Consider the following 23,461-nt stretch of genomic DNA (forward strand, 5'->3'; position numbering starts at 1 on the left):
CATTGTGTCAGAATCCAATGTGAGCTCCTTTTACCAGAAAATATAGCTCTTCGGTGATGTACTGTCTTGAACCCCTCCACTCTGCTTCCTCTGTCAAGGGGGGACTGCTCTGAAGACTTAGGGGGGTCCTCAGAAGACCATGAATACCCTGATTCGAGTGACCATGATTGCCTTGAGGTCATGAAGGCAGAACCCTCTCACCTACCTACTGTCTCTGAGCAGCCACTGCCTGAAGCGGATTTGATACTGTATACTGACAGGTCCAGATACGCAGATGAATATGGAACTTACCATACTGGATATGCCGTGGTGTCTTCACCAACGGTTGTTTCTGCTGGACCACTGCCATCTTATATGTTAGCTCAGGAGGCCGAACTTTATGCCCTGACCGAAGCCTGCAAGTGCGCAGAGAGTCGAGTGGCCAATATCTACACGGACTCGAGGTACGGATTCGGGATTGCCCACGACTTTGGCCTGATATGGGCCCTGAGGGGCTACAAGACAGCCAGTGGAGCTCCAATCTGGAATGCAGCGGCAGTGAGAAGTCTGCTAGAAGCTCTAAAGTTACCTAGGCAAGTGGCTGTGATCAAAATTAAGGCTCATGGGAAACTGAATTCAGAGGAAGCCAAGGGCTGACATTAGAGCAAAAGCAGCAGCTATGGAACCAATATTTCCAGAGGAAGCAGAGGTGTCGGGGGATATGAAGGTGTTTGTGCTCACCAGAAGTCAGAGACAACGAGGGGATGAGGAAGAAATGGGAATGAGAAATTTGGGGTTGGAAGAAGAAGAGGAGGAAGATGAAGAGGAGTAAAGACTGGAAGAGGACAGGACTTTAGTGGACCGGCAGAATGCGGTAACAGAAGAAGTAAAACAAGGATGGATCGGACGGGGAGGAGCGTTTTGTAAGGATGGAATCTGGAGAGTGGGAAGAAGAATATGTATGCCAAGAGCACTGTATCCTGCAGTGGTTCATTGGGCTCATGGAAAGGTACATAGAGGGAAGAATCAGATGATTTCAGCTATCAATAAACTCTATATTGCACCCGAGATCTCAGCTCTTGCTACAAACTATACTGGGAGCTGTGAGATTTGTAACACTTGTAATCCCGGAAGAGCAGAAGATGTGCCAAAGAAGAAACTGGCAAAGTCACAGTATCCTTTCCAGAGAATCCAAATTGATCATATGCAATTACCCAAGAGTGCAAGATATGAATTTGTTCTGGTGGTGGTGGATATGTTTTCCGGCTGGACAGAAACATACCCAGTAACCAACATGACTGCTAGAACTACAGTGAAAAGGCTTCTGGCAGAACTTACCTGCAGATTCAGGATTCCAGAAGTGATTGACAGTGATCAAGGACCCGCCTTCAGTGCAGAAGTTTCCAAATCAATCTGGGATATGATTGGGGCGGATTTGGGCCTGCATACTCCTTATCATCCTCAAAGTAGTGGCAAAGTTGAAAGGATGAATGGCACTTTAAAAAACAAAATTCTTAAAGCCAGTAAAGAATTGTCACTTCAATGGCCGGAGGTGCTGCCTATTTCCCTATACTCAGTCCGAAATACCTTGAGACAACCCACAGGGCTCACACCATATGAGATCTTGTTTGGGGGGCCACCTAGAATGGGTCGATATTACCCAGAGCAGCTTAGTTTAGGCAATGATAAGCTTGTGAATCTTGTTGTCGGACTTGCTAAAGAGTTAAAGCTAACACATGCTACAGTGTACTCTTCTATTTCAGACTCAGATCTTGAACCAGGTACTCACAGCATCTACCCTGGAGATTTCGTCTGGATAATAAATCACGTGCAAGGCACACTGGATGCCAGATTTGAAGGGCCCTACCAAGTGTTGCTTACATCACCTACAGCTGTGAAGGTAGAAGGCCGAGCATCATGGGTCCACACATCCTATTGCAAGAAGGTGGTCTCAGACCCACAACCCTGATGTTCCTTTCTCTGATGACATTAGCTGGGGGGGAAGCCTTTGTTACGGTAACACGTGAATTCCAAGCAATTATTACTAAAGAGAATGATATTCCAGAGTTCTGGTACAACACTTCCTTGAATGTGGTGATATGAAGATTAGGATTAGATTGGAGGGCAAATAGACAGGGGAATGTGCCTTAACTAAAGCAATAATGTCTGCTTACCTTATATCAGAGTCCCAGGAATCCAAAAAGGAAATAAAGGCTGAGTTTGCAGGTAGATACAGGGCCAAGAGAGGCGGTTTTGACCCACATATACAGTACAGACCTAAAGTTTGGACACACCTTCTCATTTAAAGATTTTTCTGTATTTTCATGACTATGAAAATTGTACATTCATACTGAAGGCATCAAAACTATGAATTAACACATGTGGAATTATATACTTAACAAAAAAGTGTGAACCAACTGAAAATATGTCTTATATTCTATGTTCTTCATAGTAGCCACCTTTTGCTTTCATGACTGCTGTGCACACTCTTGGCATTCTCTTGATGAGCTTCAAGAGGCAGTCACTGGAAATGGTCTTCCAACAATCTTGAAGGAGTTCCCAGAGATGCTTAGCACTTGTTGGCCCTTTTGCCTTAAATCTGCGGTCCAGCTCACCCCAAACCATCTCGATTGGGTTCAGGTCTGGTGACTGTGGAGGCCAGGTCATCTGGCGTAGCACCCCATCACTCTCCTACTTGGTCAAATAGCCCTTACACAGGGCTTGATGGTTTTTGCAACTGCACTTGGGGACACTGCGCCCTGTTTTAAATACTCGAGGTGACGCTGTGCAGCCAGCCAATCACTGTAATGCCCACAAACAACATGGCTGCGGCATTACAGTGATTGGCTGACTGCACAGCGTCACCTCGAGTATTTAAAACCGGGCGCTGCCATCTTGGACACAGTCGCTCCGGATCAGACAGTGTAGAGAGGGTGCTGTTGAGTTAGGGAGAAATACATAGTGCGAAACAGGTAGTGTAGAGTCTCTAAAGCCTGACAAATCAAACAAACAGTCCTTCTCAGGACTAATATCCATCCCAAATATCAGGCAGGCAGGCTGGCTGTAAAGGAGACGCAGTGGCTATACCAGCAAACGCTGCATTACAGTCCTGTGTGCTCCTGTTGGTCAAATTGCTAGACTTATCACCCGGTCTCAGGGGCCAGGAAAAATCCATTTTTTTTTCAGCTAAATCCTGTTGTTTTGTTTTTTCCTCAGTCAGACTGTACAAATACGCGTCTTATTAACCTTTTGGTATTTTTTTCCACCCCAAAAAAAAATTGAGTGTGCCTGTGACTGTTCAGACACCAATATATCTGTTTAAAAGAGTCTGGTGTAGGCCAGAAAAATAGAACTCTGGTTTTGCAGTTCCATGGGTCAAATCTCTGTAAAAACCTGCTTTTGGCATTTTTTGCCATAAAAAAAAACTTTATTAATGTCTCCCTGACTGGTCAGAAACCAATATATCTGTTTAAAAGAGTCTGGTGTAGGCCAGAGAAATAGAACTGTGGTTTTGCAGCTCCACGGTTCAAATCTCTGTATTATCCTGTTTTTGGCATTTTTTGCTGTAAAAAAAAACAGTAATAGTGTCTCCCTGACTGGTCAGACACCAATATATCTGTATAAAAGAGTCTAGTGTAGGCCAGAGAAATTGAACTGTGGTTTTGCAGTTCCATGGGTCAAATCTCTGTATTATCCTGGTTTTGGCATTTTTTGCCGTAAAAAAAACTGTAATAGTGTCTCCCTGACTGGCCAGACACCAATATATCTGTTTAAAAGAGTCTGGTGTAGGCCAGAGAAATAGAAGTGTGGTTTTGCAGTTCCATGGGTCAAATCTCTGTATTATCCTGCTTTTGGCATTTTTCGTCTTTAAAAAAAACTGTAATAGTGTCTCCCTGACTGGTCAGACACCAATATATCTGTTTAAAAGAGTCTGGTGTAGGCCAGAGAAATAGAACTGTGGTATTTCAGTTCCACAGGTCAAATCTCTGTATTATCCTGCTTTTGGCATTTTTTGCCGTAAAAAAATCCTGCAATAGTGTTAAGGGTCCGGGTGGTGGAACCTCTCTGCCGAGGTGCAAGGAGGGACCCAGAGTGGCGTGACTAAGTATCCACCCGAACCGACCCTGGTCGTATGGCAGCTAACGACACTGTGACCAGGGAGGATCCGGGCTGAGGGACCAGGTGCTACTCTGGGGATGACCTTGTAAGAGAGCAGGTGGCTCCCACTGGTCAGATGGCTGGGACTGACCGGTATGGCGGATGGACACGGCAAGCAGGCGGAAGTCTCTGGTAGCAGACAGGTGGTCACAGTTCGAGAAAGCAGGGCAAGTAGCAGTCTTTGGGTTTACCAGGAATGTGGTCACAGCAAGTGACGGCAGGGTCTCCAGGCAGGCTGGCAGGAAAAAGGCAGGTGCTCCCAGATGAGCAGGCAGACAGGCGAGGCAGGTAATTGGCAGGTAACTGGTGGGTGCTCCCAGGTGAGCCGGCAGACAGACAAGGCAGGTAACTGGCAGGTGCTCCCAGGTGAGTGGCCAGACAGACAAGGCAGGTAACTGGCAGGTAACTGGTGGGCGCTCCCAGGTGAGCGGTCTGACAGACAAGGCAGGCGGATGCTCCCAGGTGAGCGGACAGATAGCCAAGGCAGGTAACCGGCAGGTAACAGGTGAGCGCTCCAGGTGAGCAGGCTGGCAGGTAACGGGCAGGCAGGACGAGAAGTCAGGCTAGCAGCGGGACCTGAGGGCTGAAACACAGATCAGACACAGTGCAAACAACTTTGCTCAGGTACCTCCATTTTGGAGGAGCCTTATATATGGGAGGTCCTCCGGCAATTGGCCGGGGACTCCTTAGGATGGCGCGCGTGGTCCCTTTAAGAGAGGGGGAGCGCATGCCCTAAGCACACAGCCGGGGAAGGAGCGCTTGCCGGAAGCAGCGGGGACAGAAGTGCTAGAGGATGCCGCGCCAGGAGCGGGAAGGTTAGAGGGACGGCGTCTCTGCCTAGCAAGTACCCCCCCCCCCTTTAGGCCCCCTCTTTTTTAGGCCAGAAAGAAATTTTCCAAGGAGAAGCGGGGCGTTGATGTTCTCCCTGGGTTCCCAAGTTCTCTCCTCAGGACCAAACCCCTTCCAATCTACCAGAAAAATGGTTTTTCCTCTTACCCTCTTGGTGGCCAGAATCCTCTCTACCTCAAAGATGTCTTCAGCCGAAACCGGAGCAGGGGGAGTACCTGGATTGCTGGAAAAAGAGTTAAAGGCAACGGGTTTGAGGAGAGATACGTGGAAGGAGTTGGGAATCCGTAATGTGGCCGGGAGTTTTAATTTGTAGGCCACTGGATTAATTTGCCTGAGGATTTCGAAAGGGCCGATGAAGCGAGGACCTAACTTTTAGGTGGGTATCTTGAGCCGTACATGTTTGGAGGAGAGCCAAACCTTGTCTCCCGGACGGAATTGAGGCGGATCCAGACGTCTCTTATCAGCATATCTCTTCATCCGCTCGGAGGACAGAAGAAGTGCCGACCTAGTGCTCTCCCAAATAGTAGAAAACTCGCTGACAAGAGACTGCGGAGACGGGAAACGGAATCCGGGGGTGCTGGCCGTAGACAATAAAGAACGGGGACTTGGAAGAGGATTCGCTATTGTGGTTATTATAAGAGAATTCGGCCCAAGGAAGGAGGTCCACCCAATCATAATGGTGGGCATTAACAAAGTGCCAGAGATAGCTGGTAAGGATCTGATTGATCCGCTCCACTTGACCATTGGACTGAGGGTGGTAAGCGGAGGAGAAATCCAGGGTGACGTCCAGCAGTTTACATGTGGCTCTCCAGAAGCGTGAGGTGAACTGAACCCCTTGATCCGACACGATGTGGAGGGGTAGGCCATGGAGACGGAAGATATGGCGGATAAAGTCCTTAGCCAGCGCAGGTGCAGACGGGAGACCAGGCAGGGGAATGAAGTGGGCCACTTTAGAAAAGCGGTCCGCGACCACCCAAATGACAGTACACTCGGCAGAAACAGGGAGATCGGTAATGAAGTCCATAGCGGTGTGTTGCCATGGGGCAAGAGTTATGGGAAGCGGCAGGAGATGACCAGCTGGTAAGTGTCTGGGAACTTTGTTGCAGCCACAAGATGAACAGGCAGAGACGAAGTCTACCACATCCTTACGCAGGGTAGACCACCAGTAATGCCGGGAAATGAGTAGGAAGGTCTTCTTTTGGCCGGCATGGCCAGCTAGTTTAGAAGAATGACCCCAGCGAAGAACCTTCTCACGGTCAGGAGCCGCCACGAATGTCTTGCCGGGTGGTAGACGAGTCAAATCCAAGGGGGCCACATTCATCACATTGGAGGGGTCAATAATGTGCATAGGCTCCTCCTCTTGGTCGGAGGACAGGAAGTATTGGGACAAGGCATCAGCTTTGACATTCTTGTCCGCCGGGCGGAAATGAAGGATGAAATCAAAGCGGGCAAAAAACAAAGACCACCGGGCCTGACGTGGATTAAGTCTCTGGGCATTTTGGAGATATGCCAGGTTTTTGTGATCCGTGTAGGTGATCACCGGGTATAGAGCCCCTTCAAGCAGATAGCACCACTCTTCCAGCGCCAATTTGACGGCCAGCAGTTCTCGGTCTCCTATGGAGTAATTGCGCTCAGAGGAGGAGAAGATTTTGGAGAAAAAGCCGCAGGTTACCATTCTCCCGGATGAAGACTTTTGGGTGAGCACCGCTCCGGCTCCAGAGGAGGAAACTTCAACCTCCAGGTAGAACTGTTTGTTGCTGTCCGGACGGTGCAGCACAGGGGCAGAGGAGAAGGCTTGCTTCAGGGAAAGGAAGGCCTCCTCAGCTTCGGGTGGCCAGACCTTGGGATTCTCTCCCTTACGGGTGAGCGCAGATATGGGAGCAGTCTGAGACGAGAAGTGAGGAATGCAGAGACGATAGTAATTAGCGAAGCCCAGGAATCACTGTATCGCCTTCAAGCCCTCTGGACGGGGCCACTTTAGGACAGCAGAGAGCTTCTCGGGATCCATTCGCAAGCCTGTCTGGGAGATAACATAGCCTAGAAATGGAAGAGAGGTCTGCTCAAAAAGGCACTTCTCGTATTTAGCATAGAGGTGGTTCTGCCTGAGCCTAAGCAGGACCTGACGAACATCCCTCCGGTGTGTGGGAAGATCCGGAGAGAAGACCAAGATGTCGTCCAGGTATACCACCATGCAGGAGTAAAGAAGGTCACGGAAGATGTCGTTGACCAGTTCTTGGAAGACGACGGGAGCATTGCAGAGGCCGAAGGGCATCACACGGTACTCATAGTGTCCGTCCCGGGTATTAAATGCCGTTTTCCACTCGTCTCCTTGACGGATATGGACCAGGTTATACGCTACATGTAGATCCAGCTTGGAAAAGATCCTGGCGCCTTTAAGGCGATCAAATAACTCAGAGATGAGCGGAAGGGGGTATTTATTTTTAACCGTGATCTGATTGAGTCCTCTATAGTCAATACAGGGACGTAGCGAGCCATCCTTTTTTTTGACAAAGAAGAATCCGACTCCAGCCGGGGAAGTCGACTTCCGGATGAATCCCCTGGCCAGATTTTCCTCTATGTACTCAGACATGGCCCAGGTTTCAGCCACAGACAAGGGATAAATACGCCCACGGGGTGGAGTGGCGCCAGGTACCAGGTCGATCGGGCAATCATATGGCCTATGAGGTGGCAATGTCTCTGCTTCCTTTTTACCGAAGACATCAACATAGGGCCAGTAAGGAGCCAGAAGACCAGGTAAATTAGCTGGGGTAGGTGGAGGACGAACCGGACGAACCAGAACCAGGCAGGTCATATGGCAGAGCGGCCCCCACTGGAGTACTTCACCGGCATGCCAGTCCAACACAGGTTCATGTGTTGGGAGCCAAGGTAGGCCTAGCAATAGGGAGTGGGAGAGTCCGGGCAACACATGGAAGGAGATTACCTCAGAGTGCAGCATTCCCACCTGCAGGGTTATGGGTTCCGTGACGAGCAGGATGGTCACCGGAAGGAGTCTTCCATCCACGAAGGCGACTGACAAAGGTTCAGCCAGAGACTTGGTGGGAATACGGTATTTCTCAACCAGGGATTGGGAGATGAGGTTTCCAGCGGATCCAGAATCCAGGTGGGCGAGTTCAAAGTAACGGTTCTCTCCCAAGGAGATAGATACAGACAAAGTCAGGGTTGGAGAGGACTTACTTTTGTCTAGGGCGACCTCTCCGAGCGGTTCTAGACACTGGAGTTTCCCAGCCTCTCCGGGCAGGAACGGATCATGTGCTCCTTACTGCAACAAAAGAAACAGCTCCCCTTGGCTCGGCGTGAGTCTTGGCGAGATTTGACCATCTTGGTTCTGTCAATCTGCATGGGCTCGGGTGAGTGTGCCCGGGGAGTGACAGAAGAGGAGACAGGTCTCTGGAAAGTAGGAGCTAGGCGGGGAAACCTTCTCTCACGGGTGGTCTCTTTGGTGCGTTCTTGAAACCGGATATCAATCCGTGTAGCCAGCGACACCAGGTCATCCAGGGTGGTAGGAATGTCCCGACCGGCGAGCTCATCTTTAATCCGACCGGAAAGACCCTCCCAGAAGATGGACACCAGGGCCTCGTTATCCCAGGCAAGCTCAGAAGCGAGGGTGCAGAACCGTATGGCATATTGGCCCACAGTGAGACTCCCTTGGCGGAGACGTAGCAGAGAGGAGGCAGATGAGGTCTTTCGTCCCGGTTCATCGAAGACTCTCCGGAAAGCAGTGAGGAAAGATGACAAGTCGGACACCAGGGGGTTCCGTCTCTCCCGCAGGGGGTTAAGCCATGCCAGTGCCTCCCCAGTGAGATGGGACATGATGAATGCCACTTTGGCCCGGTCGGAGATAAACTGGTGAGCCAAGAGTTCAAAGTGCAGTGTGCACTAGTTTATGAAGCCCCGAGCTTGAGCGGGGTCGCCTCCGAAACGAGGAGGTGCAGAAAGCCGGGGTCCGGGGCAGGATGCCATGGTATTGGTGGGCAGCGGCGCTGCCGGGGTGCGAGTCGAGCGACTTGCGGTGGTTGCACGTGGAGCAGTCAGTGTGTCCAGGCGGGAGTTGACATTCCGCAGGTGGTTCAGGATGGACTCCTGCTGGGATCTCTGACGGGAGACTTCCTGGTATAGGTCAGAGAGCGAGGGAGCTTGGTTGCCACCGGGTTCCATGGCCCGAGCAAACTGTTACGGGTCCGGGTGGTGGAACCTCTGTGCCGAGGTGCAAGGAGGGACCCAGAGGGGCGTGACTAAGTATCCACCTGAACCGACCCTGGTCGTACGGCACCTAACGACACCGTGACCAGGGAGGATCCGGGCTGAGGGACCAGGTGCTACTCTGGGGACGACCTTGCAAGAGAGCAGGTGGCTCCCACAGGTCAGATGGCTGGGACTGACCGGTATGGCGGATGGACACGGCAAGCAGGCGAAAGTCTGGGGTAGCAGACAGGTGGTCACAGTTCGAGAGAGCAGGGCAAGTAGCAGTCTTTGGGTTTACCAGGAAGGTGGTCACAGCAAGTGACGGCAGGGTCTTCAGGCAGGCTGGCAGGAAACAGGCAGGTGCTTCCAGATGAGCAGGCAGACAGACGAGGCAGGTACCTGGCAGGTAACTGGTGGGTGCTCCCAGGTGAGCCGGCAGACAGACAAGGCAGGTAACTGGCAGGTGCTCCCAGGTGAGCGGCCAGACAGACGAGGCAGGTAACTGGTGGGCGCTCCCAGGTGAGCGGTCTGACAGACAAGGCAGGCGGATGCTCCCAGGTGAGCGGACAGATAGCCAAGGCAGGTAAACGGCAGGTAACAGGTGAGCGCTCCAGGTGAGCAGGCTGGCAGTTAACGGGCAGGCAGGACGAGAAGTCAGGCTAGCAGCGGGACCTGAGGGCTGAAGCACAGATCAGACACAGTGCAAACAACTTTGCTCGGGCACCTCCATTTTGGAGGAGGTGCCTTATATATGGGAGGTCCTCCGGCAAATGGCCGGGGACTCCTTAGGACGGCGCGCGCGGTCCCATTAAGAGAGGGGGAGCGCGCGCGCGCGCACTAAGCACACAGCCGGGGAAGGAGCGCGTGCCGGAAGCAGCAGGGACAGAGGACACCGCGCCAGGAGCGGGAAGGTTAGAGGGACGGCGTCTCTGCCTAGCAAGGGGCAGAGACGCCGATGCTACAAATAGTGTCTCCCTGATCGGTCAGACACCAATATATCTGTTTAATAAAGTCTGGTGTAGAAGTGTGATTTTGCAGTTCCACGGGTCAATTCTCTGTATTATCCTGCTTTTGGCATTTTTTGCTGTAAAAAAAAACAGTAATAGTGACTCCCTGACTGGTCAGACACCAATATATCTGTTTTAAAGAGTCTGGTGTAGGCCAGATAAATAGAAGTGTGGTTTTGCAGTTCCACGGGTCAAATCTCTGTATTATCCTGCTTTTGGCATTTTTTGCCATAAAAAATACTGTAATAGTGTCTACCTGACTGCTCAGACACCAATATATCTGTTTAAAAGAGTCTGGTGTAGGCCAGAGAAATAGAAGTGTGGTTTTGCAGTTCCACGGGTCAATTCTCTGTATTATCCTGCTTGTGGCATTTTTTGCCGTAAAAAAAAACAGTAATAGTGTCTCCCTGACTGGTCAGACACCAATATATCTGTTTACAAGAGTCTGGTGTAGGCCAGAGAAATAGAAGTGTGGTTTTGCAGTTCCACGGGTCAAATTTCTGTGTTATCCTGCTTTTGGCATTTTTTGCCGTGAAAAATACTGTAATAGTGTCTCCCTGACTGGTCAGACACCAATATATCTGTTTAAAAGAGTCTGGTGTAGACCAGAGAAATAGAAGTGTGGTTTTGCAGTTCCACGGGTCAAATCTCTGTATTGTTCTGCTTTTGGCATTTTTTTGCCATAAAAAAAAACAGTAATAGTGTCTCCCTGACTGGTCAGACACCAATATATCTGTTTAAAAGAGTCTGGTGTAGGCCAGAGAAGTAGAAGTGTGGTTTTGCAGTTCCACGGGTCAAATCTCTGTATTAGCCTGCTTTTGGCATTTTTTGCCGTAAAAAAATACAGTAATAGTGTCTCCCTGACTGGTCAGACACCAATATATCTGTTTAAAATTGTCTGGTGTAGGCCAGAGAAATAGAACTGTAGTTTTGCAGTTATACTGGTCAAATCTCTGTATTATCCTGCTTTTGGCATTTTTGCCATAAAAAAAAACTGTAATAGTGTCTCCCTGACTGGTCAGACACCAATATATCTGTTTAAAAGATTCTGGTGTAGGCCAGAGAAATAGAACTGTGGTTTTCCTCTTTCACGATTCTAATCTCCTTTTTATTACCCTTTTTCCATTGATATTGCGAGTGTAAGCTATTTTACTTCATTTACAATGGGCAAGGCGTGTGACAAGGGACGTGGAACTGGACGTTCTGGTGATGGTGCGTGTAGAGAACGGGGCAGTGGCCAAGGTGAAAATGTGCCACAACCAGTAGCCACATCTTCTCTCACCCACTTCTTGACCGAATTACTGGGGAAGCACACTACAACACCAGTATTGCGAACTGATCAGTGTGAATTGGTTATTAATTGGTTAGCAGATAATACTTCCAGTTACCTGGGCACCACCACCTCTGGTTTGTCTTCCACACGGTCAAGTTTTAGTAGCCATGAGTCTCGACCGCATACTCCTCCTCACCCTGATGCTCCTTCCTCCCACCATGCCGAGTGTCATCAGACACCAACTGATTCCACATTTGGACACTGAAGAGCTGTTCACTGGTCCATTTCCTGATTTGTGCCCCTCGCCTGCTCCTCTTGAAGTGGTGGAAGAGGAGATCCCATGTAGCGTTGCCCAAATATTTGAACAGCCACGGCCACAGGAAGTCGACGCTGGCAATTTGTCACAAGAGGTGGACGATGACGAGACACAATTGCCACGAAGTGAGGAGGAGGATTGTGGTGCGCAAGTGGAAGAGGAGGAGGTGGTGGATGATCTAGTAACTGACCCAACGTGGCAGGAGAACACGCAGAGTGAGGCCAGCAGCACACAGGGGGAGGGAGGCAGAGTAGCCCAACAGGCAGTAAGAAGCAGTGTGGTGGCCGCACACAGAAGGCGGGCAACAGTTCCCCGTAACACCAACACGAGGGACATTGCCAGTACAACCAGTAGGTCTTCCAGAGTCTGGAATTTTTTTTAAAGACTCTGCTGATAACCCCAAAAAGGCCATTTGTACCACCTGCCATGCCAGCATCAGCAGGGTGACAAAACTACCAGCCTGACCACCACCAGCATGATCAGGCACATGTCAGCAAAACACCCGACTTTGTGGGGCGAACCCCAGGGTCCACGACCAGTGTCAGCGGGTGTCACCACTGCTTCTTCCGCTGTTGTGTGTGTAATAGAAGCCGCTGTTGTGCATGCAAGGCAATCCTCTGTCCATACTGCATGCAAAATTGCCCCCTCCTCTCAGTCTTCTCAAGAAACAGCATCAACGCCCACGTCCAAGTCCCACCGCAGAGTTCAATTGTCCATATGCCAGAGCTTTGAACGAAAGTGCAAATTCGCAGCCAACGCCCCAGAGGCCACAGTCCTAAATTCGCACATTTCACGACTGCTTGCGCTGGAAATGCTGCCTTTTAGGCTGGTGGAGACGGAATCCTTCCGCAACCTTATGGTGGTGGCCGTCCCTCGGTACTCGGTCCCCAGCCGACACTATTTTGCCTGGTATGCCATCCCCGCACTACACAAGCATGTGTCCCAAAACATCTGCCGTGCCCTCAACAATGCAGTTACTGGGAGAGTCCACCTGACAATGGACATGTGAACAAGTGCTTGTGGCCAGGGACAGTACATCTCCCTGACGGCACACTGGGTAACCATAGTGGAAGCCGGGACCCAGTCGGACCTTGGGACGGAACACATCCTCCCCACAAAGAGGATTGCGGGCCCTTTGTCAGTCAGAGTTGCCCCCACAGTGTACAGCTCCTGCGCATCATCCTCCTCCTCCTCCTCCTGTTCAGCCTCCATCTCAGATATCACCACATCAATTACAAGCTGGAAGCACTGCAGTACTGCTTCAGCCAAGCGGCAACAGGCTGTGCTGAAACTCATAACCTTAGGTGATAAACCTCACACTGCTTGTGAGTTGTGGACAGCTGTGAAAGAGCAGGCAGATCTGTGGCTGAGACCGCTGAACCTACATCCAGGAAAGGTCGTGTGTGACAATGGCCATAACCTGGTGGCGGCTCTGAGGCGAGGCGAGATCACACACGTACCATGCCTGGCTCATGTGCTTAACCTTGTGGTTCAGCGGTTTCTTAAATCGTACCCCGAGATGCCAGATCTGCTCATCAAAGTACACCGCCTGTCAGCTCATATTCGGAAGTCGGCTACAGCTTCCGCCGCCCTTGCTGTGTTGCAGCAGCATTTGCAGCTTCCGGCACACCGACTGGTGTGTGATGTCCCCACACGTTGGAACTCTACCCTCCACATGTTGCAAAGGATTTGTGAGCAGTTGAGAGCAGTTGTGGAGTACCTGCTGCAACGAGGCCATCGATCTTCAGGTGAGACTCCACACATAAGACCTCAGGAGTGGACCTGGATGTCTGACATATGTACCATCCTGACAAACTTCGAGGAGTCCACCAAGATGGTGAGTGGCGATGACGCCATCATTAGCGTTAGCATCCTACTTGTCTGTCTTTTGCAACGCTCTCTGCAGAGAATTAAAGAGGAGGCATTGCAGCCAGAGTATGATGAGAAGGATCAAGAACCCGTAATGGGCGATTACACACAGCCCAGCCTCATCTCATCCCAACGTGCATTGGGGGACAATGAGGGAGAGGAGGAGGAGAAGGAGGAGGAGGAAGAACAGGATCTGGTATCATGCGCTGTAGACGGTAGTACCTGTACAACTGTCATACAGTTGGTTCAGCGTGGGTGGCCTGAGGACAGGGGGGAGGAGGAGGAGGAGGAGAGCATGGTCAGTCGCCATCTTGGTGAGGACACGGAAGTCTTGCCCGTTACCAGTCTGGCACACATGGCTGACTTTATGTTACGCTGCCTTAACCGTGACCCTCGCGTTGTCAAAATGTTGGGTGACAGTCATTATTGGTTGGTGACACTTTTAGACCCCCGCTACAAGGATAACTTTCACTCTCTTATTCCTGAGGTGGAGAGGTCTGCAAAAATGTGGCAGTACCAGAAGGCCCTTGCTGCAGGACTGATAATAAAATTCCCATTTGAACACGCTAGCGGCAGAGGTCACAGTTCGTTGACCAACCAAGGTGTACAGGTGAGAGAGACGCAACTCCAATCCAGCAGAGGCAGGGGAACACTGTCAACATTCTGGGACAGTATTCTGAGACCCGCCCAGCTTACCGGCCCTGAGGCGTGGGATACTCTCACAAGGTGTGGAAAGTTTCAAAATTTGGTGAGGGAGTACCTTGCCGACCGTACCAGCTTCCTCCGTGATTCCTCTGTGCCTTTTAATTATTGGGTATCCAAGCTGGACACTTGGAATGAACTCGCTCTGTACGCCTTGGAGGTCCTGGCCTGCCCTGCCGCTAGCATGTTATCGGAGCGTGTTTTTAGTGCCGCTGGGGGAATTATAACTGATAAGCGCACTCGCCTGTCAACTGACAATGCAGAAAAGCTGACCCTTATCAAAATGAACAAGGGCTGGATTGGGCCAGACTTCTCATCACTACCAAATGACAGCTGAGTAACATAAAGTCAAATCCACTGTGTTATTTCGGGAGGCTTATTCCCATGCACCGCTTCACACCCACACATGGGTATACGCTTCCTCATTTTGGCTGTTTTTTGCTCTTCTCCTTATCCTTAGCCTCCACCACCACTATACCACCAGGGTGACCGTGGTCCGTGTTGCCAGCATTGCAAGTTCCTCCGTCCTAATTTTTGGCAGCTTTTGCTTGGAAGGCATAGGCAAAGACTATGGGAGACCCACTCCCCAATAATGGGAGTAATGTTTTTAATATGCAGTACTGCATGGCTCTTGTAATGGGCATGAAAACCGTCTTGTTAAGCTACTGCGACCTCCACTACTTTTCCAAGGGGCATTAAAACCGTCTTGTTAAGCCTCTGCGACCTCCACCACTTTTTCAAGGGGCATTGATATTGTCTTTTTATTCCACTGCGACCTCCACCATTCTTCCAAGGGGCATTAAAACCATCTTGTTAAGCTACTGTGACCTCCACCACTTTTCCCAGGGGCATTGATATTGTCTTTTTATTCCACTGCGACCTCCACAATTCTTCCAACGGGCATTGCATTTCCTCCTAATTTTAGTCAGCTTTTGCTTTTCAATGCATAGGCGAACACTAAGGGAGACCCACTCCCCAATAATGGGTAGAAGGTTTTTAGTATGCTGTAATCCACGTCTGTTTCAAGGGGTATTGCAGTTCCTCATAATTTTTGGAAAGACTTCCATTCAGTGCTTAGGCCAACAGTGCACAGGAGACCCAGTTGCTTTAAATGGAAAAAATGGTTTAGTTAAGGCCCTCTGATCTCTATGTCACTTCCAAGGGGCATTGGAGTGCCTTGAAATTTTGGTAGGCATTGAACTCACTGCATGCCCTATAGCTGAGTAGCTGAACCGCTCCTTTTGGTACAGAAACATATCCTACAAGACATGTGTGGTTGACTGGCCTGATATTGATGTGAATGGACCCTGTTCCTCCTGTTCTTTCTCCTTTGCCACCACCTCATCCATCATTCATCACCTGAAGCTTTGTTTTAGCGGGAGTCATAGAACTGGGATAGTAGCAGGAAAACATCCGGCAATCCTCGGAGGAGGTAGGATATGCGCCATAACGCTGACCACCTCAGGCCTAGCCACTACTACATACATGCGCTTGCATTCCAAGAAAACAAAGCAGACGCTAACTTCTATCATCATCATCATGCTCCTCACCTTGGCACTCTCAACTCCCCTGATGGAGAAGCCAGGGCCCACCGGAGGATTCTGGTTCTCTGGTGGGCTCGTCCAATGCTGCCCTAAAGCAGGCCAGGCTAAGAAAAGTGTGGGGGAACTTCCAAGGATAAATAGGGGTGGCTGGGGACCGTTTATGGACACCCGGACGCCCCCTGGCTGCTGGGGACCGTGTGTGGACACCCGGCCGCGGGACGGCTGGGGACCGAGTATGGACACCCGGCCGCCCCCTTGCGGCTGGGGACCGAGCGTGGACATCCGGCCGGTGGGCGGCTGGGGACTGAGTATGGATACCTCACTGCCAAAGCAGCCATGAGGTAGTGGCCAGCTTTGGCCTCATCCAAACTAAAAGGCCCCATTTCAAGTGCAAGCTAGCAGTAGGGTATTGAAGCCTGGGGGTGGGTGGGTGGCAGGTTGCACACTTACGCTTGCATTCCAAGAAAACAAAGCAGATGCTAACTTCTATCACTATCATCATGCTCCTCACCTTGGCACTCTCAACTCCTCTGATGGAGAAGCCAGGGCCCACCGGAGGAGTCTGTTTCTCTGGTGGGCTCGTCCAATGCTGCCCTAAAGCAGGCCAGGCTAAGAAAAGTGTGGGGGAACTTCCAAGGAGAAATAGGGGTGGCTGGGGACCGTTTATGGACACCCGGCCGCCCCCAGGCGGCAGGGGACCGTGTGTGGACACCCGGCAGCGGGGCGGCTGGGCACCGAGTATGGACACCCGGCTGCCCCCTGGCGGCTGGGGACCGAGCGTGGACACCCGGCCGCTGGGCGGCTGGGGACTGAGTATGGATACCTCGATGCCGAAGCAGCCATGAGGTAGTGGCCAGCTTCGGCCTCCTCCAAACTAAAAGGCCCCATTTCAAGTGAAAGCTAGCAGTATGGTATTGCAGCCTGGGGGTGGGTGGGTGGCAGGTTGCACACTTACGCTTGCATTCCAAGAAAGCAAAGCAGATGCTAACTTCTATCATCATTATCATGCTCCTCACCCTGGCACTCTCAACTCCCCTGATGGAGAAGCCAGGGCCCACCGGAGGAGTCTGGTTCTCCGGTGGGCTCGTCCAATGCTGCCCTAAAGCAGGCCAGGCTAAGAAAAGTGTGGGGGAACTTCCAAGGAGAAATAGGGGTGGCTGGGGACCGTTTATGGACACCCGGCCGCCCCCAAGCGGCTGGGGACCGTGTGTGGACACCCAGCCGCGGGGTGGCTGGGGACCGAGAATGGACTCCCGGCCGCCCCCAGGTGTCTGGGGACCGTGTGTGGACACCTGGCCGCGGGGTGGCTGGGGACTGAGTATGGACACCCGGCCGCCCCCTGGCGGCTGGGGACCGAGCGTGGACACCCGACCGGCTGGGGACTGAGTATGGATACCTCGCTGCCAAAGCAGCCATGAGGTAGTGGCCAGCTTCGGCCTCCTCCAAACTAAAAGGCCCCATTTCAAGTGCAAGCTAGCAGTATGGTATTGCAGCCTGGGGGTGGGTGGGTGGCAAGCTGCATGCTTGCGCTTGCATTGCAAGGAATGGGGGAGGTACAATTGAACACTGCCCTGGGACAAGGACTTGCACGGGGATAGTTGCAAGTCTGCATCTTCTGATGCAGAAAGGATCACATCTGATGGGCAAACTTTTAGGCAGTGACCTGCGTGTCAGAGATGCTTCCAGGGGTCTTCCCCATGCTGTTCCCATGTCTTTTCAGCACTTTATGCATGTGTCACACAGCACATGGCCATAAAAGGTTGTAAAATGTTAAAATGACATTTCCCGGTGAATGCATTTGTCACAGTTGAAAGCAATACAAAAGTGCAAAAACCCATAAAAAATGCTACTTGTGAACATAGTCCAAGGTGTGGAGGAGTATTTTTGTTTTTGGTTATTTATCTTACCTTATACACAAGTCTTTACCCTGGAAAGGAAGTTCCTTAACATATTTCACAGGAAAACCGTTTCAGTTTCGTTTTTGAACGTTTTATTGTGAGCCCGTAAAAGTGGCTTAATACCTCTGACCACGTTGTTGACAGCAGTAACCTGGGGGTCAGAAATGCTTCCTGGGGCGATGCCCATGCTGTCCCCATGTCTTTTGAGCACTTTTTAGGCTTTCTACAGACTGCCGGTCATGCCGCCGCAAAAATGCTCGGGTCTCCCATAGACTAACATTGGGCTCGTTTCTCGGGTCGTGCACCCGAGTATCACGGTGAGCTCGGCCCGAGCATCGAGCACCCGAGCATTTTAGTGCTCGCTCAACACTAATGGCCACTCGTTTTTCTTTACTTAGCTGCCTTTTTCTCGCCATAATTCAAATTCTAACAGTCTATTCAGTAGAACTATCAGCTGTGTATCCACCTGACTTCTGCACAACACAACTGATGGTCCCAACCCCATTTAAAAGGCAAGAAATCCCACTTATTAAACCTGACAGGGCATATCTGTGAAGTGAAAACCTTTCCGGTGACTACCTCTTGAAGCTCATCAAGAGAATGCCAAGAGTGTGCAAAGCAGTCATCAAAGCAAAAGGTGGCTACTTTGAATAACCAAGAATATAAGACATATTTTCAGTTGTTTCACACTTTTTTGTTAAGTATATAATTCCACATGTGTTAATTCATAGTTTTGATGCCTTCAGTGTGAATGCACAATTTTCAAAGTCATGAAAATACAGAAAAATCTTTAACTGAGAAGTTGTGTCCAAATTTTTGGTCTGTACTCTATATATTGATGTTCTCGGAGTGCTTAGGGGGGTGCCAGACGAATTCAAGGCCTTAGACCAGGTAAAGGTGGGATTTGAGTACATAATACCCATAATAACCGTTAACAAGAACGTAGATTGGATAAATTACATATATTATAACCAACAAAGATTTGTCAATTACACCAAAGATGCCTTGCAAGGGATAGCTGACCAACTAGCACCCACATCTACCAGGGCCTTCCAAAACAGAATAGCTCTGGATATGTTTCTTGCTGAAAAAGGAGGGGTATGCAAAATGATAGGTGAGCATTGTTGTACGTATATCCCAGACAATACCGGCCCCTCAGGGAAATTTACTAAGGCTCTCAAAATCTATGAACAAACAGTTCCCCTTAGAACAAAAGTGTTGTACCAGAGAGATTACAGGAAGTAAATGAGTTTGTAAAGTTAATATCTATATTTCTGTGTTAGGAGTGGCCCTCGATTACCCAGTCACTAGATCTTTTAGGGTCTCCATCCCTTTCTCCATCCCTTTCCTGTAGGTCTTCGTATGAGTTAGATTTAGGAATGTTGGTGGGTCCGTCTAAAAGGGACGGGGCCCCCGTCACATCGTAGGGTTTCAGAATAGCCTTAACATAGGGTCAATTCTTCCTCCCCTCTGATTTTTAGCATATGGATATTAAAAGCAAATAATTGATTTTAGGGGGGTCTGTCAAGGTAAAATATATATATTATAGAAAATCAATTAGTTTCTTTTAATAGATTACCTAATCAGTGTGAATCAATAGTGATGATGGAATAATCTATGTGTATGTATGCAAATGTGTATATGCACATGGATTATGTTAATAGTTAATGAATATATAACTGATAGCTTCTATTCTTATTGTAGATACGAACAACTAAATGATTTCCTGGGAATGACGTATGCATGTGCATGGCTGATAACAGAGAGATTCATGTCGAGTTGGCAAAGATGGTGCTGAGAAACGAACTCACCCCTCCCATCGGAATTCCTAAGGCGTTACTAAGGTCAAAAGATACATGGATGAACAAATTACAGCGTGCCGAGTTATCAGAAAAGAGCAATAAATTTTACTAATCCCACCTAGAAGGAGAATGCTATTTAACCCCATGTCTACGTAATAAAGTATGCCATTTGAGTGGTTCAGTCTCTGAGTGAAGTTTTTCAACCAGATTAGCAGATTTGGTTAATTAGCTTCTCTGCATGCACTCGGACATCTTTAATTTGGAGGAGAGCAGTTACCTAGTGTATCTTAAATTGGTGAAACCTTCACAGTATTGTCTATAGCGCATGAAACTAGCTCCTGTTCTTCCTCATCCTCTTCCTCATTGTCACCCAATCCATGTTGGGATGAGATGAGGCTGGGCTGTGTGTAATCACCCTGTATGGTTCCTTGCTTCATATCATCGTACTCTGCCTGTAATGCATCCTCTTTGTGAGCAGAAAGCATTTCAGAAGCCAGAGAAGCGGGATGGTGATGCTAATTATGGCGTCATCGGCCCTCACCATCTTGGTGGAATCCTCAAAGTTTTGGAGGATGGTACATATGTCTTACATCCATGTCCTCTCCTGAAGTCTTATGTGTAGAGTCTGACCTGATTACCGACGGCCTTGTTGATGCTGGTACTCAACAACTGCCTTCTTCTGCTCACAAATCCTTCCCAACATCTGCAGTGAAGATTGGGGACAACGCATACCAGTCTGTGAGCCGGAAGCAGCAAACGCTGCTGAAACACGGCAAGGGCTGCGGAAGCTGTAGGTGACTTTCTAAAATGGACACACAGGCGGCGTACTTTAACAAGCAGATCCGGCAGCTCAGGTAGGATTTGAGAATCCACTGAACCACGAGGTTAAGCACATGGGCCAGGCATGATACGTGTGTGAGCTCGCCTCACAGCTGCCACCAGGTTCCGGCCATTGTCACACACGTCTATTCCTGGTTGTAGGTTCAGCGGTGTGAGCCACAGATCTGCCTGCTCTTTCAGAGCTGTCCACAACTCTTCAGCATTGTGCAGTTTGTCACCTAAGCATATTAGCTTCAGCACAGCCTGTTGCCGCTTGGCCGAGGCAGTGCTGCAGTGCTTCCAGCTTGTGACTGATGTGGTTATTTCGGAGATGGAGGCTGAAGAGGAGGAGAAGGCTGAGGAGGATGAGGTGCAGGAGCTGTAGACTGTGGGGACAACCCTAATTGACCTAGGGCCCACAATCCTTGGCGTCGGGAGGACGTGTTCCATCCCATAGTCAGACTGGGTCCCGGCTTCCACTATGTTAACCCAGTGTGCCGTCAGCGAGATGTACCGTCCCTGCCCACAAGCACTTGACCACGTATCCGTGGTTAGGTGCACTTTCCAGGTAACTGCGTTGTTGAGGGCACGGCTAATGTTTTGGGACACGTGCTTGTGTAATGCGGGGATGGCACACCGGGAGAAATAGTGGCAGCTGGGGACCAAGTACAGAGGGACAGCAGCCGCCATCAGGTTGTGAAATGCTTCCGTCTCCATGAGCCTAAAAGGCAACATTATGAGAACAAGCAGTCGTGAAATGAGAGAATTTAGTAGTGTGGCCTGTGGGGCGTTTGCATTCCAAGGACTGGGGTATGGACAACTGAACGTTGTGCTGGGACAAGAACGTGGATGTGCTTCCTGATGCTGCTACTTGAGAGTGTGCAATGACAGGTGCAGGGCAGGAGGCATCTTTGCATGCACCATGGACAGGGGATTGGCTTGCATGCATAACAGCGAAACAAGTAATGGTGCCACCCGCAGACACTGTTCATTGACTTTGGGGTTCGGCACACAAAGTCGGGTGCTTTGCTGCCATGTGCCTGATCATGCTGGTGGTGGTCAGGCTGGTTGTTTTGCCACCCTTGCTGATGCTGTCCTGGCAGGTGGTGCAAATAGCCTTTTTGGGATTATCTGCAGAGTCTTTAAAAAACAACCAGACTCGGGAAGACTTAACAGTTGTACTGGCAACTTCCTTCATGTTGGTGTGTCGGGGAACGGTTGCCTGCCTTCTTTCTGCGGCCACCTCACTTCTTCTTCCTGCCTGTTGGGATGCTCTGCCTCCCTCCCCTGTGTGCTGCTGTCCTCGCTCTGCATGTCCTCCTGCCAGGTTGGGTCAGTTACTATGTCATCCACCACCTCTTCTTCCACTTGCGCACTCTGATACTCCTCCTAACTTTCTGGCAATTGGGTCTCATCATCGTCCACCTCTTGTGACACTTTCGCATCGTCGCCTTCATGTGACCTTGGCTGCTCAAATATTTGGGCATCGCTACATGCGATCTCCTCTTGCTCCGCTTCAAGTGGACCGGACGAGAGGCCTGAATCTATAAATGGAAAATTGAACAGCTCTTTGGAGTGTCCAAGTGTGGGATCAGTTGTCTCTGGGCACTCAGCATGGTGGGAGGAAGGAGGTTCAGGGTGAGGAATATGAGTTCCAGACTCACAGCTACTGAGACTTGACCGTGTGGAAGACAAGGTGGTGGTGGTGGCTAAGTGACTGGAAGCATTATCTGCTATCCAACCAATAACCTTTTCAAACTGCTCTGTGTTCAATAGTGGTGTTCTGTGGCACCCTATTAATTGGGACAGGAAGGTCGAGCGAGAAGATGTGGGTGTTTGTTGTGGCACAATTTCAGCTTGCCCACGGCCTCGGCCTCTGCATGCACCATCATCACCATCACGTCCAGTTCCCTGTCCCTTGCCACGTGCCTTGCCCATTTTAAATGGAGGAAAATATCTTCCACGCTCACTATAAATGACTGAATTTGGAGCAAACCTATATGTGATCCATGTGATGGACAAACCACAGTTTTAAATACCTGGCCTGTAGGTAACTATTTTGAACAGCAATCTGGTGTCAATTGCTTCAGTGACACACTAAAACTAATTTTTAAAGGAGATCAGAAATGGCAGTATTTTCTGAAAATGTGTATGTGATCCGTGTGACAGAGAAAACATAGTTTTAAATAGCTGGATTTTTAGCACTGCAATATGGAAAGGACCTGGCTGTATTCTGCAGTGCCAACAAGCAAATGGCGCAGAAAAACAGTGTTCTCTGGATTGCTTTTTAAGCAAATAATGAGGGCTAAGATCCAAAAATAAATTATTCCTGGCTCCTGAGACCTAGGCCTATTTCCAGAAATATCTAACAGCTGCAGCAGACAGAACTGGAATGGAGCCTTTTGTGCTATGTGCACTGCAGTCTGCAATATACCCTGCCTGCCTATGTACACTGCCTGCCTGATATCTCTGCAGATGGATTAGTCCTCAGAAGGACTTTTTGTTGAGATGGATATGTGTCTCTAATATAGTTTGGTACACCTACACTAACTAGAAACAAGCAAATCTCTCCCTATCTCAGCAGCACCTCTCCCTACACTGTCTTATTCCGGAGTGACTGTGACGAGCATGGTGGCGCCAGGTCTGATATAGATCTGATGACGCTGTGCGATCAGCGAATCACTGTTGTAGCGACGGCATCTCTGCCTCCTGCTGGGCAGAGACGCTGATCCCCTCACCACCGAAGTCTCGATCCAGCGTCCTCCAGCTCCCCTGCTGCTGCCCTGTGTGCGCGTCCCTCGTGCAGTTTCCCGGGCACTGTGCTTAGGGCGTGCACACTCCCTCCCTCTTAAAGAGGCCGCCTGCTTCGTCCTAAAGAGTCCCCGGCCAATGGCCGGAGGACTGTAAAGGACATATTGATATTCATGCTATTGCTACTCCATTTTTGCAGCTTGCTCCTAAAATCATGTTATTATTACTATATACATTCTTTCATTCTTTTATCCTGCTTTACAAGCAATTTTCTCACAAGAACTTTTTCTC

The sequence above is a fragment of the Phyllobates terribilis genome, unplaced genomic scaffold (genome assembly GCF_046119375.1).
Source record: "Phyllobates terribilis strain yellow unplaced genomic scaffold, ASM4611937v1 Scaffold_11__3_contigs__length_659146591, whole genome shotgun sequence".
NCBI lineage: Eukaryota > Metazoa > Chordata > Amphibia > Anura > Dendrobatidae > Phyllobates > Phyllobates terribilis.